This window comes from Scyliorhinus torazame, chromosome 3 (genome assembly GCF_047496885.1).
Source record: "Scyliorhinus torazame isolate Kashiwa2021f chromosome 3, sScyTor2.1, whole genome shotgun sequence".
Classification (NCBI taxonomy): Eukaryota; Metazoa; Chordata; class Chondrichthyes; order Carcharhiniformes; family Scyliorhinidae; genus Scyliorhinus; species Scyliorhinus torazame.
The window spans coordinates 335,377,989-335,393,859 of NC_092709.1; the positions used below are offsets into that span (position 1 = coordinate 335,377,989).

The window sequence follows — 15,871 nt, forward strand, 5'->3', positions numbered from 1 at the left end:
GAGGCCCTTGTCCTGTAAATATCTGTCTGACTACCTCGAAAGCCTTCCTAAAGTGTGGTGTGATTGTACAAAGGACACCAGCACAGGCCTAACCTGAAATATTTAATGTTTTGATTAAATCCTTGTTCCTGCATTCAGTATTGAAGCCAAGTAATCTCAGAATTTAACTGTTTCAGTAACCTGCCCTGCAACCTTCAAAGATTTGCTCCTGTTCCTTTTCTGTGTTCTTCTGTAGCTTTATTCAAGTTATTTAACACCTAAGTCAGCTAATTTAAAATACCAAGGTAATATGACTACTACCATTTAGAAGAACAAAGGCAGCAGATACCTGGGAACACCGTCATCTGGAAGTTCCCCTCCAAGTCACTCACCATCCTGAATTGCAAATACATCACTGTTCCTTCACAGCTGCTGGTTCAAAATCCTGGATCTCCCTCCCTAACAGCACCGTGGGTGTACCTACACCACACGGACTGCAGCAGTTCAAGAAGGCAGCTCACCACCACCTTCTCACGGGCAATGAGGGATGGGCAATGAATGCTGGCCCTTTAGTTAGTAAAAGAAACGTAAAGATCCCATGCGCAGGATTATGAATAATGGCCAACAGAGGCCAACACTAATTTACTGTCATAGAGCTACTGCAAAATATGTCTATCCACCAACACGACTTACTCCCAACTCCTCGAGGCACAGAGCCGCATGGTACGCTTACACTGCCACCTGCTGGTCGTACGTCATGTACAATATTATATACAGAATTGCTATAGGCATATCATCACAAGCCGTGCCCAATCATTTGGAATTATAGTTTTTTTAACTTCTGATCGTAAAGAAAATGTGACCATTTTGTTACAGTAAACTTTCCTGTTAAAAGCTTGTGTTAGCCACATAGAAATTGTGTCTCTGCGTCAGACGGGTGTGGGTTCAAATACTCCTCAGATCTGGGGCGAAATTCTCCCCCAACGGCGCGATGTCCGCCGACTGGCGCCAAACACGGCGCTAATCAGACGGGCATCGCGCCGGCCCAAAGGCCCAACATTGAGGGGCTAGGCCGACGCCGGAGGGATTTCCGCCCCGCCAGCTGGCGGAAATGGCGTTTGTTGCCCCGCCAGCTGGCGCGGAAATGCGGCGCATGCGCGGGAGCGTCAGCAGCCGCTGACAGTTTCCCGGCACATGTGCGGGAGCGTCAGCGGCCGCTGTCAGTTTCCCGCGCATGCGCAGTGGGGAGAGTCTCTTCTGCCTCCGCCATGGTGGAGGCCGTAGCGGAGGCGGAAGGGAAAGAGTGCCCCCACGGCACAGGCCCGCCCGCAGATCGGTGGGCCCCGATCGCGGGCCAGGCCACCGTGGGGGCACCCCCCGGGGTCAGATCGCCCCGCGCCCCCCCCCCCCAGGACCCCGGAGCCCGCCCACGCCGCCTGGTCCCGCCGGTAAATACCAGGTTTGATTTACGCCGGCGGGACAGGCAATTTCTGGGCGGGACTTCGGCCCATCCGGGCCGGAGAATCCAGCGGGGGGTCCCGCCAACCGGCGCGGCCCGATTCCCGCCCCCGCCCAATCTCCGGTACCGGAGACTTCGGCGGGGGCGGGGGCGGGATTCATGGCGGCCTACGGCCATTCTCGACCCGGCGTGGGGTCGGAGAATGACGCCCCTGAAGTGCAAAAATTCAGCTTGACACTCCAATGCAGAACCGAGGGAGTGCTGCACTGATGGAGGTATCATCTTTCAGGAGAAAATTTAACAAAGACCTTTCAGATGGATATAAAGGACCTATGACACTAATTCAAAGAAAAACAGTAGAATTTCCCTCAGTGTCTTGGCCAATATTTATCCCTCAGTCACCATCACAGAATCAGATTATTTGCTGATCACCATATTGCTGTATGTGGTTTGTTTGCAGTGTGCAAAATGGCTCTTACATTTCCTCGACTCCAACATTGTAACTGTCACAACAACAAAGACTTGTGTCTTCTAATGCCTGTGTTTTGTAAATAAGGGGTGTGTTCTTTCTCACCCTCAGAGTGATCGTTTCCATTTAAATAGATCCAGCAGTATCCTTTTTGTGAATTTTAAAAGAGAAGATTATTTATTGACACACGTTTGCCCCAAAGCTTTAAAACTCATTTACTCAACTCACACGCTGCCACTCATACAAACATTAGGCACAGATTAGGAAAAAAAACAATACAGGTACCAGTTATGATTGACTCAGTCTTGTTTTGTTGCAGGCCTGTAGTTTCTTAGATTAGTTGATCCTCTGGTTGAAGTGAAGGTTTTGTAAAGAGAAGGATTCTCATTAGGTTGTGGGATTTCATGCGGTTGAATTTCAAGGAAGTTGGTTCTCAGGTTGACATTAAGTTAGAACAGTTGAGGGAAAGTCCATCTCTTTGTTCGTAATCTTACTTCTTTCAAGGAATTTCTGTTTAGTACCTTGGCTGCTTGGATGTCGCAGCTGGTTGATGGCATTTGGTGGAATCTGTCAGTAGGACAACTTCTTGCTGCTTTAAAACCATGTCAGAAACAAGGCTGTTTCACAAACAAGCTGCCAGAGGCTGTAGTAGAGGCGGGTACAATTTTGTCTCTTAAACAGCATTGAGGCAGTTATATGGGTAAGATAGGTATAGAGAGATATCGGCCAAATGCAGGCAATTGGGACTTGGTGGTAAAAACTGGGCGGTATGGACAAGTTGGGCCAAAGGGCCTGTTTCCATGTTGCAAACCTCTATGACCATGTATTCTGTTACACGTCCAAATGTCCTTTTCCGAAGGAGGTGGGTGGGCTAGGCCAAATATACTTCCTGTATGATGACTTTCACAGTTGAGAATTTATATCTGAATGAGCCATTCAATCTGAAATCACCCTTTTGAATTAGTTTCTTTTGTTCCCTCCGGGAAATAGGGAAGTACTTCAATCCACAAGAGACATGATCCTCGGACAGGTTTCTGTGGTTTATAGAAAAATATAAAGTACTGACTGAAAGCCCATAATATACTGGAACGTGACAGTAAGGCTTCAAAAGTATGTCAGCCATTTTTATTGCACCTGACCTTCCATTTGCCATACCTTCCTGAATAGACTATCTGCCTTTATTGTAATCTTGCCCATTCTGCCTGCTTACGGTGACATATTTCCCTTCAAGTGAAGACAAGAGAGCTCTTGCTGGATTCCTCTTCGAATTACTGGACAAAGATGTGTGCTTATAGTGTCTTTCTGTGCATGCCTGTCTGTCTGTGTGCGTGTGCCTACCCGGTCTCCTCTATCTAATGGAACAGAGGCCTTTGAAGGTGTAGTGGTGCTCATTTCAGAAATGGAAAGGCTTCTCTTTGGTTTCTGATCGTTGAACAGAGGTCAGCGCCTTTTGCATTATTCATCAGTGCATTGAAGGGCAGCTCTGGACAAGGGCTGTGAGCAATTGCTGACTGCTGAGATCTGAAGCGGGGAGGGGGGGGGCGGGGAATGTGGGTATGTACAGTAATGTCCGCCGTGGGCAGTAGGAAGTTCAAGTGGAAGAAACAAAAAAAAACTCCCTCTCATTGGCAGAGGCTTTAAGGCGAAGTGAGAAGTTTGACACTTCATTTTATTTTGCTTACATCATTTCAGCTGAGGGTCTTCACTGATTTGGGCACTGAATGTTCCGGAGTGCCTTGTGCCGGACGAGAGGACTGCAAAGGTTATGGACCAAACAAAAGCACAGAGCTCTCATTTCTAACAATTAGTAAACAGATCCAAAATTATGACATTAAAGACCAGTCAGCCCATCACACACACCTTATTCTAGAATTAACTAGGAGTTGCCTGCTCACATTCTACAAAATGTCAACTGCAGAAGGCAAAAACTTTTAGTGCGCATTAGCATGCAATCCCTCACAGCAGGATTAAATGATCTGTCTTTTCCACTAATATAAATTGCTACTAGTAAATGCATGTGGGTAGAACATGACTTCCCATTAGAATTATAGAGTGGTCACAGCTCAGAAGGAAGCCGTTCGGCCTGTTTGCTTTCTGCAAGAGCACATTTTGGGTGCAGGCTTGGATTAGACCCTTTTTGATAGCAAAACAATACGGCATGTTCGATTGAGTTACTGTTTTAATCAGTCTGACTGAGATATGCGAGAGAAACAAATTAAGCACATTGCAGATTTCAGGGGCTGGGAACTTCACAGTGGAAGCAGGAATGGTTAATTTCCGGGTTGCAAACCCATCCCTGATAGGAAGTGGAAACATCTTGGTGTTTTGGTGGAAGCGAGCCGTTAGTTGTGTTGGGGGCAGGTTTTCTGGACGATTAGTGGCCGGGGGTCTCGGCAGCCATTGTTGCTGCTGCCATTTGAACAGTAACTTTTTAATTTAAAGAAACGCAATGTGCAAGGTTTTCCCAATCAGAGGACAGATGAACTGGCCTTAGCTGCCCAAAAATGTGCAGATTAGGTGGATTAGCCATGATTAAATTGCCCCTTAGTGTCGAACGATGTATAGGTTACATGGGGTTACAGGGATAGGGTGGGGGAGTGGACCTAGGTAGGGCGCTCTTTCAGACGGTCGGGTCAGACTCAATGGGCTGAATGGGATTCTGCACTGTACGGATTCTATGGGCGTGACTTAACTAAATGGGAACAAAGTCCCACAGTGAGTTTAGCCGCAGCACCGAGAAACACAACGCTATTAAACGTTATTCGGGTTCGATCGGGGGCCTCCACAGGAATGCACGGCCAAGGCCGCACATAGCCCGGTCTTCTACACTGAGGATCTCCGCTTGTCTGAACTCCTCAGTGTAGCGCGAGATCGGGACACCATCTTGTTATTGGGAAAGTGATACACCATCAATAACGGACTACGAGTGGTAAACGTAACTGATGCTTTAATACACTAAATATCAAGCCTCCTGCCTCTGGACCCGAACTGGGTCGGAGGCGGAGACTTGCCACTTTTATACAGAAGCCTGAAGGGAGGAGCCAGAGGCAGAGCCAGCCTGGACAAGCCCAGGCATGCACAATACAGCACAGTGAATATAACACAATAAGGTGGTTTACCACAGGAAGGAGTTTCAGGATTTTGGCCCAGTGGCATTGAAGGAACACCAGCGATATAGCTCCAAGTCATGATGGTGTATGGCTCGAAGGGGAACCTGCAGCTGGTTGTATTCTCACGTAGCCTCTGCCCCTGTCCCAGGTGATTAAGGCAGTGGATAAAAGCAAATTACTTTCATTCACACTCCACAGTATAAATATTTCCTACTTTCTCTGTCTTGTAGCTTTGACAAAGGGTCATCTGGACTTGAAACGTTAGCTCTTTTCTCTCCCTACAGATGCTGCCAGACCTGCTGAGATTTTCCAGCATTTTCGCTTTGGTTAAGGTAGTGGGTTTGGTGGGGGCTGTCCAAGGAGACTTGGTGACCTGCTGCTGTGCATCTTGTAGATGGTACACACTGCTGTCATTGTACATAGCTGGTGGAGGGAGTGAATGTTTAAGATGGCGGATTGGGCGCCTAACATAGGGCTACTTTGTCTTGCATGGTGTTGAGCTTCTTCAGCGTTTCTTCAGACCTGATGGAAGTCTTTAAAATTATGAAGAACTTTGATGGGGTAAATGTTTCTGCTCGGAGAGGACATCCAGAATTTGGGGCAATAAATGTACAATGGCCACTAATAAATCAAATAGGAAATTCAGAAGCGATTTCTTTACCCAGAGAAAATGGTGAGAATGGGGAACTCTATCACATGGCATTGTTGAGGTGAATTGTACAGATATATTCCAGGGGAAGATGGATGGATAAGGGAGAATGGAGGAGAAGGAAATGTTAATCGAGTGAGATGAAATGGTGTGGGAGGAGACTTGAGCATAAAAACCGACAAGGAGCTGTTGAGTCAAATTGCCTGATTCTATGTTGCCAATCCTGAGTAATTCCAGATAATTCATCATGACAGCCAGCAAAAAGCCAACGTTTGCTATGTAAATGACAGTTGTTGTTGAGTCAGCACCTTGATGGGAAAAGCGCTGAAAGTAGAGGGGGTGAATGGTGTGCAGTGAACGAGTTAAACAAATGCAGCTTTCCTTTTATGTGAGCTTTGATGGCCAAGATTAATTGCTGGTTAATTATTCAGTCAATGCTAAAACTGCTGAGGTGTGTGCCGAATCTTGCGAGAGAATGCTAACAAGGAAGGCACAAGATGAAGATTAACGACGGGGCAGCACTGATGCTATTCACTGTACCTCCATACTCAGTATGGTGCCAAAGACCCCTTCAACCTCATTTGGCTCGCTGCTGTGGCCTACACCCTGAATCCCACATTAAGTTGTTGGGGCGTGATTCTTCAGAAACCAACGGGGCGGGAGGAGTGGCGTGAACCACTCCGGCGTCGAGCCGCCCCGAAGGTGCGGAATCCTGCGGGCTAGGCCAGCCCCGGAGTGGTTTGTGCCACTACGGCCGGCGCGAAAGGGGCTTGACGCCATGCCAACCGGCGCCGAAGGGCCGCCGCTGGCCGGCGCGAGTTGGCACATGCGCGGGAGCGCCAGCATGTGCTGGCGTCACTCCAGCGCATGTGCAGGGGGGTTCGTCTCCAACCAGCCATGGCGTACCGGTACACCAACCCGCGTGGAGGAACAGAATGCCCCCACGGCACAGGCCCGCCCGCGAATCGGTGGACTCCGATCGCGGGCCAGGCCACCATCGCGCCCCCCCCCCCCCCACCCGAGGACCCCGAAGGCCGCCCGCACAGTCAGGTCCCGCCAGTAAGTGCCTGTCGTAACATACGCTGGCGGGACTGGCCGAAAACTGGCGGCCACTCGGCCCATCGCGGGCCAGAGAATCGCCGGGGGGGCTGCCAACGGCCCCCGACTGGCGCGCCGCAATTCCCGCCCCCACCAAATCCCCGGCGCCGGAGATTTCGGCGGGGTGGGAGAATCCCGCCCATGACTTATCAGTGATAGGCAGCATGGTTTTGTGCAGGGAAGGTCATGTCTTACAAACCTAATAGAATTCTTTGAGGAAATGACAAAGTTAATTGATGAGGGAAGGGCTGTCGATGTCATATACATGGACTTCAGTAAAGCATTTGATAAAGTTTCCCATGGCAGGTTAATGGAAAAAGTGAAGTCGTATGGGGATCAGGGCGTACTAGCTAGATGGATAAATAACTGGCTGGGCAACAGGAGACAGAGAGTAGTGGTGGAAGGGAGTGTCTCAAAATGGAGAAAGGTGACTAGTGGTGTTCCACAGGGATCCGTGCTCGGACCACTGTTGTTTGTGATATACATAAATGATCTGGACGAAGATATCGGTGGTCTGATTAGCAAGTTTGCAGATGATACTAAGATTGGTGGAGTTGCAGATAGCGAGGAGGACTGTCAGAGAATACAGCAAAATATAGATAGATTGGAGAGTTGGGCAGAGAAATGGCAGATGGAGTTCAATCCAGGCAAATGCGAGGTGATGCATTTTGGAAGATCTAATTCAAGAGCGGACTATACGGTCAATGGAAGAGTCCTGGGGAAAATTGATGTACAGAGAGATCTGAGAGTTCAGGTCCGTTGTACCCTGAAGGTGGCAACGCAGGTCGATAGAGTGGTCAAGAAGGCATACAGCATGTTTGCCTTCATTAGACGGGGTATTGAGTACAAGAGTCGGCAGGTCATGTTACAGTTGTATAGGACTTTGGTTAGGCCATATTTGGAATACTGCGTGCAGTTCTGGTTGCCACATTACCAGAAGGATGTGGCTGCTTTAGAGAGGGTGCAGAGGAGGTTCACCAGGATGTTGCCTGGTATGGAGGGTGCTAGCTATGAAGAAAGGTTGAATAGATTAGGATTGTTTTCGTTGGAAAGGCGGAGGTTGAGGGGGGACCTGATTGATGTCTACAAAATTATGAGAGGTATGGACAGGGTGGATAGCAACAAGCTTTTTCCAAGAGTGGGGTTGTCAATTACAAGGGGGTCACGCTTTCAAGGTGAGAGGGGGAAAGTTTAAGGGAGATGTGCGTTGAAAGTTTTTTATGCAGAGGGTGGTGGGTGCCTGGAATGCTTTGCCAGCGGAGGTGGTAGAGGCGGGCACAATAGCATCATTTAAGATGCATCTAGACAGATATATAAACGGGTGGGGAACAGAGGGAAGTAGATCCTTGGAAAATAGGTGACAGGTTTAGATAAAGGATCTGGATCGGCGCAGGCTGGGAGGGCCGAAGGGCGTGTTCCTGTGCTGTAATTTTCTTTCATTTCATTTCATTTGTTCTTTGTTCTATGGTATCTGAAGTCGGGCACAAAAAGGGGAAGACGCTGGCAAAGTGTCATCGATTGAACATCGCAGCTATGGAATGTAAATGTAATCTTGGAGCTGGGAAAAGAAAGCTGGGATAGAATACAATTTTACAGAAAGAGGCCACTCCACCCATCAAGCTTGTGCTGGTTCTTTACACCGGCTGTCCAATCAACCCTTTACTTATTCCTGCTTTCTTCTCTTCAAGTTTATCTATTCCCCCCTTTTGAAGTTACTATTGAACTTCCTTCTATCATTCTCTCAGAGAGTGAACTCCACATTGTAACAACTCACTGCACTAATTCCTTCCCCCTCCCCAGCCCCACTCTCATTCTTTTGCCTATTGTCTTAAGCCTGTGTCATCAGGTCACCGATCGTTCCACCAGTTCTCATTATTTATTCCTGTCAAAACCCTTCATTAGTTTCCAGACCTCTATTAAATTTCCCCTTAACCTTCTCTGCTGTCAGAACCATCCCAGCTCTGCCACTCTCTCCAATTAGTCAGGACCTTCATCCCTGATGCATCACTTCTGCATCTTCCAAAAGGTCTTCACATCCTTCCTGAAGTATAATGCCGTGAATGGTTTTCTAATGATTTAGCATAACTTCCTTGCTAATGCGCTCTTGCCTTTATTTATAAAAACCACGATCCCTGTACATTTTAACTTTGAAATAACCTGTGAAAGTTCTCAACTATTGTTAAACCCAAGGGCAAAATCTAACGGCCGCGCACGCCCGGCTCCAGACGCGACGCGGCTGGTAAATCTTACAAGAGGCTTCTTGCGAGATTTACCCAGCTCGCTACGCCTTGCGAGCTCTATCGGGATCTCGCAAGATGTCATGATCTGGACGCTGCCTACACCCGGCGAAACATGCTTGACATGGGACGTGGTTTCATTTCTGCTAGATCGCACCCTAATTATATGATCCTCCAGGATGTTAATCTAACCACAGCTCCACACTCTTGTCAATTGTATTCAACTCGTGACGTAGCCATTTAGCCAGCACAACGTAGACTATGTGAGCGTCTTCATAACATTCAATGCTATTCTGGAACAGATATTTTTGCCTGTCCTCTGAGCTGTGCTGTTGGCACGATGCCACCAATGCCATTTACATCTGGCATGAATAATGCTTATGCCTGGCATCCGACACCGAGTACGTTCACCTCACTTTGCCACTGCCCATCCCCCGGAGCTACACTGCTTGCTCTGCGGAGGAGGGTCCTGGGCTCTGAACCACGAGGCTGGCTCTTATCCAAATGTTCAGGTTGTTCAGATAATAATGTAGTTCTAACTGCAGCACAGAACAAATTCAAGAGTGAAAGAATCAGAAGAATGTAAAACAGGAGTTTCCTTTTTTTAGGAGTTCCCGTCACAGCTCATGATGACCTCCCAAGTACGCTACATCTCTCTCTTTTCTCTCTCGATCACACATGTAGCTTGTCAGCCTGCGTGCTCATTATTTAAGGGATGAAAACATTTTCCCCTCAGGCAGATACCCTTCTGCAACGGTGGCACCATTTCTGTACTACATTCGTCGAGAGTTCATGTGTGGAGATGAGAGGATGGATGGACCCTGTTTCTCAAGTGCCCCCGGTGGGGTGATTTTGTAGACGGTGGAATTGAAACAGATTGAAACCCAAGTTAGATGTCAGGCTTTCTAATACTCTGAGCTCACGACAAGCGAAAGAAAGTTCCACTCAGTCTTGTCCATACTATTCAGATGGCAGCCTCTGACCTCTTTCAAAGACAACAATTTGTACACTGTTTACTTTCAACTGCTAGCTTCTCACCGGGTTAATCCTGGACTTTGAGGGATTTCGTACAGACATGCTACAACTTATGTTCCACCACGCCCACCACAGAAATACATTGCATTTATATAGCATCTTTCACAGCCAGAGGACAACCCAAAGATTATTTTTTACAGCCAATGATTTACATCACAGTTGATCAAGCAAAGCGAGATTAGATAACAACCAGGGGACAGAGGTGTAAAATTACACTGCATGTTCCAAGAGGCTAGGAAATGTAATGGGCGGCAGAGTAGCACAGTGGTTAGCACTTTTGCTCACAGCGGCAGGTCCCGGGTTCGATTCCGGCTTGGGTCACTGTCTGTGCAGAGTCTGCACGTTCTCCCTGTGTCTGCATGGGTTTCCTCCGGGTGTTCCGGTTTCCTCCCACAAGTCCCAAAAGATGCGCTGTTAGGTAATCTGGACATTCTGCATTCTCCCTCTGTGTACCCGAACAGACGCCGGAGTGTGGTGAATAGGGGCTTTTCAGATTAACTTCATTGCAGTGTTAATGTGAGCCTACTGGTGACAATAAAGATTATTATTAAAAAGATTATTAATGTGGCGAGATGCAGTGCACACTGCATTGAGCGTAGGGTTATGAAGATGCGACTCTGGGGTCGGGCTCACCAGCCACCCAAGGACCCACAGAACCCACCTGTCACGGCAAGTTTCTTAGGTGGGCAATCACCAGAGAAGAGGGCTAACCTTCCAAAATTATTCTGGAATTTCCAGGAATTATCACAAAACTCATGGAATCATGGAAATTTACAGCACAGTAGGAGGCTGTTTAGCACAGGGCTAAATCACTGGCTTTGAAAGCAGACCAAGGCAGGCCAGCAGCACGGTTCAATTCCCGTACCGGCCTCCCCGAACAGGCGCCGGAATGTGGCGACTCGGGGCTTTTCACAGTAGCTTCATTGAAGCCTACTTGTGACAATAAGCGATTTTCATTCATTTTCATTTCATTCATTCATTCAGCCAACATGTCAGGCCCGGCCAACAAGTAACTACCCAGCCTAAATCCCACTTCCCAGTTTTTGGCCCATAGCATTGTAGGTCTCAAACTCCAGGACAATAGCCAAGTTATTTTGGAATTTTATGAGGGTTTCTGTCTCGACCACTCGTTCAGACAGACCCCCCCCACCACCCACTGGGTGAAAATATATCCCCTCGATACTTCATATCCCTTTGCCTAAATCTCTGTGCCCTAGTTATGGCCACCCCAACCAAGGGGAATGCAACCTTTCCTATCCACTCTATCTAGGCCTTCACGTAATTTTATCCACTTCATGTAAGTCTGGCTCCAAGCCACAGTTGTGACCAACACTGGAAGAAAAATGTAAGGGGCAATGAAAAAATAATTGTGCGTTTCCATTACTTTTCTTTTATTAGTCAGAAGAATATGTGTCAGCGTTTGGGAGGGGAAATGGCTGTCTGACAGTCAAGGTCACGCAATTAAGTCATGAAGAGTCTATTTGCTTTCCAAGCTGTGTAGGAAGAGTTTGGCATGAGGTAGGACATGTCCGGAGGGTGGGAGGAGATGGTGGGCGAGGGTACAGTTGGAGTAGGGATGGCATGCAGGAAAACCTGCGGGAATACCTCCAACTACAGAGTAGCAGCCACAGGCTCACATCAGAGCAACTTTGGGCACAGCCTGTCACTTTTCATCCATTATGGTCCCATTCCATCCTGCTGGGAGGATTGCAGGGAGCATGTCGTGGGAACTCGCAGTGAGCAGCCTGGGAAATCATAAACTGCGTTGCTGTAATTTTCCAGAGTGTGCTTTCTGGGACTGCCAAATTGCTGCGTCAACTCTTTTACTTCCAGACTGATTCAGTTGATTCTGACATTTCCTTAAGTTGGGTGAACCAATGGTTTCTTGTCCCCGTGTTTGCACTTTACCTGATGAAAGAGTGTATCAATTTGAAACTTAGCACAGCGGAACCCTTTCATTGTAAAGCCTGTGTGCTTCAATGAAATGTCACTAAATCATGAGGCAGCTGATTGAGCATTACTGCCTGACAGTTTGATGAAAAAGAAAATGCCCAAACTAACAATTGGTTACATTCTAGAGCTGTATAATGTACACACACACATTGACACACATACACTCACACATATATAGACACATACAAACAAATATGGACACACATACATTTGGACACACACCCACATACACAGGCATACACACACATATACACATACATATGGATACACGCACTCACATATGGGCTTACACACACATATGGGCACATTCACACACCTGCTCAACCACACATGTCCAGACACAAACAGCTGCAGACAGTCACATAAACACTCACGCACAAACACATTCATATTCATCATTGCACAAATTTACCCATGCACTTGCACACCCAGCTGCACACACTTAGATAAACATGTATGGGGTTGGGGAGGGGCTCATATAATCCAGAAACTGACCTTCCCAAGATCCGCTTGCCTGACCCCAACCTGTCTGAAACTTTACGAGGAGAGAGGAGGCTTCGGGTGACCCAATTGATGGCCATTTAAGGGCCTCTGTCCCGGACAGCATTTTAACTGTGCCAGAGGGAGGTCTACGCCATCTAGGAGGCCCTTGCTTTAACTGCAAGGACTGGTGTTGGACTGAGGGATGGAGGGGACCTCCTTTGTGGGACCCTTGGGCCCGTCAGAGGTAGTCATCTCAAGGTCACCCCTCTTTTGACCCTCCCTCAGCCTCTTAAACTTGATCCCCATCCTCTTACCCCTTTCACCCGGACTCCTTGGCCGGGATTCTCTGAGCCCGCGCCGGGTCAGAGAATCGCCGGGGACGCGCGAGAATCCCTCCACGTCGCTACTACGCTGGGCCGCCGATACTCCGGCGACTGGAGAATCGGCGTCAATCGCGCCCGCGCGGTAGCCGTGGCAGCGGTCGGGAGCCGTTGAAAGCGGCCACGCGGCGACTCGTCATGTCGGCCCGCCGAGTCCTGCCGGTGTGGTTTACATATGGTTCAGATTCTATTAGCCAACAGCTCTTTAAGGTGGGACTTTCTCCGAAGATAGGGGCAGGAGAGATGCTTTAAAGCAATCAATGCAGCCGCCACCACCTGGATTTCAATGGCTAAATCGCTGGCTTTTAAAGCAGGCCAGCAGCACGGTTCAATTCCCGTACCAGCCTCCCCGAACAGGCACCGGAATGTGGCGACTAGGGGCTTTTCACAGTAACTTCATTTGAAGCCGACTTGTGACAATAAGCGATTTTCATTTCATTTCATTTCAAGGGTAATTAGGGATGGGCAATAAACGCTGACCTTGCCAGTGACACGCTCATCCCAAGAACAAACTTTAAAAATCTCAGCCAATAAACAGCACCAGAGACATTGCAGCACTCCCGCAATATTGGACTGAAGTGCTCAGATTTCTGCAGTGAGACTTGAACCAGCGACCTCAAGGCTCAGGGGGCAAGGCTGTGCCCTTCAGCTACAGCAAGGGCCAAAAAGAATGAGATTCCCTCTTTAAGTATTGGGAAGGTAAAAATCACTGGCGAAAACCCCATCTCTGTCAGTTCCTGGCGGTGAGTCGCACTCTTTCAGGATGCTGATTCGAGACTACCTCATTTTAACTCCCAGTCCATCACCCTGAGTGATATATTCCTCAATCAGTACTTTTTTTTAGTTCCTGCACACTGCCGCTTTGCTCGGCTGTACAATGTCACATGAAAGTTGGAGCAGCTGTTGGCTTTTTGCAGGTAAAAGCTGCCTCGTAAAATATGACTTCTGCGAATACATTTCATAATTGTGTGCAATGACCATTTGGACTCAGTTGTCGGATTAATGATTGAATGCCCTGTGCCACAAATACTGTAAGCCGATTACCTTCGGATCCAGTAGTTCTTAGAGAATGATCTGCATTTAATATCAGATGAATAAAAGGGTAAAGTATTATCAGGGATGTAATTGTAATTACAGTAATTTTCCATTGTCCAATTAACCCTTCGTAATCAAGGTAAGACGAAACTCGGCATCAAAGTGTGAATTGAAGCATGTCACTGCTTTGTTGCCGAGTTAGGATCATTAAATCCGGTATAAAAGAAGTCAAAGGGACTCCGCAGACACATAAGAATGGTGGCTGGGACTCAGTTCTGTAATTCCTGGCCTAATTCCTGGCTCTCCTAATTTTTGCCAGTGCAGGATAAGCTTGTGGGCTGGTGCAGGCTGTTAGTCGGCACCCTGCCTTCGACCTCACATAGCCGACGCCATTGTGGGGACAGAGATCTCCGAGTCTCCACATTTTTTGTGGGGCCGGGCCAGCTTTTCAATGGGCCGTGGTTTATGGCCCCTCAGAGGTGTGGTGGTTTGGTGAGGGAACCTTTTGAAAAGTAAGTGTGTTCTCCATGCCTACCCTTGCACTCACCCCCAATGGCCGATTTGTACCCTCCACGCCGACCTATGGCACTTCAATGCGCTGTGAAGCTTTGCGGAGACCATGGGCATCCATCAGTCAGTTGAAACAGTTAAAGGCTACCATTGAATTTGTATCCACCAGGGCAGCACGGTGGCGCAGTGGGTTAGCACTGCAGTCTCACGGCGCCAAGGTCCCAGGTTCAATCCCAGCTCTGGGTCACTGTCCATGTGGACTTTGCACATTCTCCCCCTGTTTGCGCGGGTTTCACCCCCACAACCCAAAGATGTGCAAGGTAGATAGATTGAGCACGTTAAATTGCCCCTTAATTGGAAAAATGAATTGGGTACTCTAAGTTTAAAAAAAAAGAATTTGTATCCACTGCACTACCAAGCAGTGCAATCCAAATCCTAACAACTCATTACGTGAAAACCTTTTTTCCCTCATGTCGACTCTGTTCTTTTTATCAACCACCTTAAATTAGTAGCCCCTCATGATCAACCCTTGGCAGCTTTTGAAAACAGCTCCTCTTTACTTAGTCTATCCAAAGACTGCATGATTTTGAACACCTCTATCAAATCTCCACTCGTCTTCTCTGCTCGAAGGTGAACAAACCCAGATTCTCCATTCTAATCACTCATCCCTGGAAACTTTCACATAAATCTTTTCTGCACCCTTTTTAAGGCCTTCACATCCTTCCTAAAATGTGGTGCCCAGAATTGAAGACAATACACTAGCTGAGACAAGGCTATCGTTAATACATGTTTTGTACAACTGCCAGGCTTTGGTATTCTATGCCTGTCATGTAAAGTCTAGGATCCCATAGGCTTTATCAACTAAATGACAAAGCACAACCAGCAGAAGACTATATATGGGGGGGGGGGGGTTACGGGGAGGTGTGGGCTTAAGTAAAGTGCTCTTTGAAGTGGCGTACTAGACTCAATGGGCTGAATGGCCTCCTTCTGCACTGGAAATTCTATGATTCTATGAAAGTGTTTACTCGCATCTGGGGGTCCATCTAATTCTCAATATGTAAACACGGTCAAAATCAGTCTGCTCCACTCAACACTTTAAGCACCATTAGATTCTGGGGAGCAGGACCCAAAACTTCCAGGCCACACCAGGACTTGGGACAAAACAGTAATATTTTAAAAGAATGGAACTTTGTTATTGTGTTTCGTTCCCCCTTTTACTTGATTTGATTCTCAGAGAGGAACAGCACATAAACGTAGAAAAATAGAAAATGGGAGCAGGAGGAAGCCATTCGGCCCTTCGAGCCTGCTCCGCCATTCATCATGATCATGGCTGATCATCCAACTCATAGCCTAATCCCACCTTCCCCCCCATATCCTTTGATCCCTTCACCCCAATTGCTATATCATAGATTATCATAGAATTTAGAGTGCAGAAGGAGGCCATTCGGCCCATCGAGTCTGCACCGGCTCTTGG

The 15,871-nt window shown here is 47.7% G+C and overlaps 2 protein-coding genes across 7 annotated transcripts in view; one reads left to right on the top strand and one right to left on the bottom strand.

Moving 5' to 3' along the window:
- Positions 1–15,871, top strand: part of LOC140409300 (dedicator of cytokinesis protein 2-like) — a 1,572,852-nt gene that overhangs the window by 705,942 nt on the left and 851,039 nt on the right. The window lies entirely within an intron of this gene.
- LOC140409301 (INSYN2B protein-like) overlaps positions 1–15,871 on the bottom strand; it is a 275,422-nt gene that overhangs the window by 183,136 nt on the left and 76,415 nt on the right. The gene's annotated exons all lie outside the window — the stretch shown is intronic.